The sequence below is a fragment of the Lagenorhynchus albirostris genome, chromosome 3 (genome assembly GCF_949774975.1).
Source record: "Lagenorhynchus albirostris chromosome 3, mLagAlb1.1, whole genome shotgun sequence".
NCBI lineage: Eukaryota > Metazoa > Chordata > Mammalia > Artiodactyla > Delphinidae > Lagenorhynchus > Lagenorhynchus albirostris.
This window is the reverse complement of record NC_083097.1, coordinates 156,703,395-156,706,057: the sequence shown is the minus strand read 5'-3', so window position 1 is coordinate 156,706,057 and position 2,663 is coordinate 156,703,395.

Genomic DNA, 2,663 nt, shown 5'->3' with positions numbered 1-2,663 from the left:
CCCACGCTGCCCCCATCGCTGTGTGTGGTGCTCGGAGGCCCCCTCGTTCCTGCTGCAATGCTGAGAGCTGCAAACATGCAGCTGAGATGTAGGGCAGCCGCTGTGCTCCCCAAACCCAGCTGTGTGCTGGCATGGGTGCCCACAGTGGAATTTGTGGATGATGAACCCCCAGAAGATGCTTGTGCGGGACCGCCCGAATGTGGGGGGCCTGGAGCAGAGGCAAAGGCTGGAGTTTTCCGTTTCCTATGCTGGGCAGAGCTGCCACAGGTGGTGGTTCCTCGCTGCTGCCAATCAGGGCCCCCAGGGATGTGACTTAAGATGGGGGCAGTAGTGCCTCCAAACCCAGGCTTCTTCGTAGGGCTGGGTCCCGTGGTCACCATGGGGTGGCTCTGGTGAGGAGGGCCCCAGGAGTTCAGGCCCACGCTGCCCCCATTGCTGTGTGTGGTGCTCGGGGGCCCCCTCGTTCCTGCTGTAATGCTGAGAGCTGCAAACATGCAGGTCAGATCTAGGGCAGCCGCTGTGCTCCCCAAACCCAGCTGTGTGCTGGCATGGGTGCCCACGGTGGAATTTGTGGATGATGAACCCCCAGAAGATGCTTGTGCGGGGTCGCCCGAAGCTGGGGGGCCTGGAGCAGAGGCAAAGGCCTGGGCTTTCCGTTTCCTATGCTGGAGAGAGCTGCCACAGGCGGTGGTTCCTCGCTGCTGCCAATCAGGGCCCCCAGGGATGTGACTTAAGATGGGGTCAGTAGTGCCTCCAAACACAGGCTGCTTCTTACGACTGGGTCGCGTGGTCACCATGGGGTGGCTCTGGTGAGGAGGGCCCCAGGAGTTCAGGCCCATGCTGCCCCCATCGCTGTGTTTGGTGCTAGGAGGCCCCCTCGTTCCTGCTATAATGCTGAGAGCTGCAAACATGCAGCTCAGATCAAGGGCAGCCGCTGTGCTCCCCAAACCCAGCTGTGTGCTGGCATGGGTGCCCACGGTGGAATTTGTGGATGATGAACCCCCAGAAGATGCTTGTGCGGGGCCGCCCGAAGCTGGGGGGCCTGGAGCAGAGGCAAAGGCTGGAGCTTTCCGTTTCCTATGCTGGAGAGAGCTGCGACAGGCGGTGGTTCCTCGCTGCTGCCAATCAGGGCTCCCAGGGATGTTAATTAAGATGGGTTCAGTAGTGCCTCCAAACCCAGGCTGCTTCTTAGGGCTGGGTCGCGTGGTCACCATGGGGTGTCTCTGGTGAGGAGGGCCCCAGGAGTTCAGGCCCACGCTGCCCCCATTGCTGTGTGTGGTGCTCGGGGGCCCCCTCTTTCTTGATGTAACGATGAGATCTGCAAACATGCAGCTCAGATCATCTAGGGCAGCCGATGTGCTCCCCAAACCCAGCTGTGTGCTGGCATGGGTGCCCACGGTGGAATTTGTGGATGATGAACCCCCAGAAGATGTTTGTGCGTGGCCGCCCGAAGCTGGGGAGCCAGGAGCAGAGGCAAAGGCTGGAGCTTTCCGTTTCCTATGCTGGGGAGAGCTGCGACAGGCGGTGGTTCCTCGCTGCTGCCAATCAGGGCTCCCATGGATGTGACTTAAGATGGGGTAGTAGTGCCTCCAAACCCAAGCGTCTTCTTAGGGCTGGGTCGCGTGGTCACCATGGGGTGGCTCTGGTGACGAGGGCCCCAGGAGTTCAGGCTCACGCTGCCCCCATCGCTGTGTGTGGTGCTCGGGGGCCCCCTCTTTCCTGCTGCAATGCTGAGAGCTGCAAACATGCAGCTGAGATGTAGGGCAGCCGCTGTGCTCCCCAAACCCAGCTGTGTGCTGGCATGGGTGCCCACGGTGGAATTTGTGGATGATGAACCCCCAGAAGATGCTTGTGCGGGGCCGCCCGAAGCTGGGGGGCCTGGAGCAGAGGCAAAGGCTGGAGCTTTCCGTTTCCTATGCTGGGGAGAGCTGCCACAGGTGGTGGTTCCTCGCTGCTGCCAATCAGGGCCCCCAGCGATGTGACTTAAGATGGGGGCAGTAGTGCCTCCAAACCCAGGCTGCTTCCTGGGCTGCGTCCCGTGGACACCATGGGGTTGCTCTGGTGAGGAGGGCCCCAGGAGTTCAGGCCCACGCTGCCCCCATTGCTGTGTGTGGTGCTCGGGGGCCCCCTCTTTCTTGATGTAACGATGAGATCTGCAAACATGCAGCTTCAGATCATCTAGGGCAACCGCTGTGCTCCCCAAACCCAGCTGTGTGCTGGCATGGGTGCCCACGGTGGAATTTGTGGATGATGAACCCCCAGAAGATGTTTGTGCGGGGCCACCCGAAGCTGGGGGACCTGGAGCAGAGGCAAAGGCTGGAGCTTTCCGTTTCCTGTGCTGGGGAGAGCTGCGACAGGCGGTGGTTCCTCGCTGCTGCCAATCAGGGCTCCCATGGATGTGACTTAAGATGGGGGCAGTAGTGCCTCCAAACCCAAGCGTCTTCTTAGGGCTGGGTCGCGTGGTCACCATGGGGTGGCTGTGGTGAGGAGGGCCCCAGGAGTTCAGGCCCACGCTGCCCCCATTGCTGTGTGTGGTGCTCGGGGGCCCCCTCGTTCCTGCTTAATGCTGAGAGCTGCAAACATGCAGCTGAGATCTAGGGCAGCCGCTCTGCTCCCCAAACCCAGCTGTGTACTGCCATGGGTGCCCACGGTGGAATTTGTGG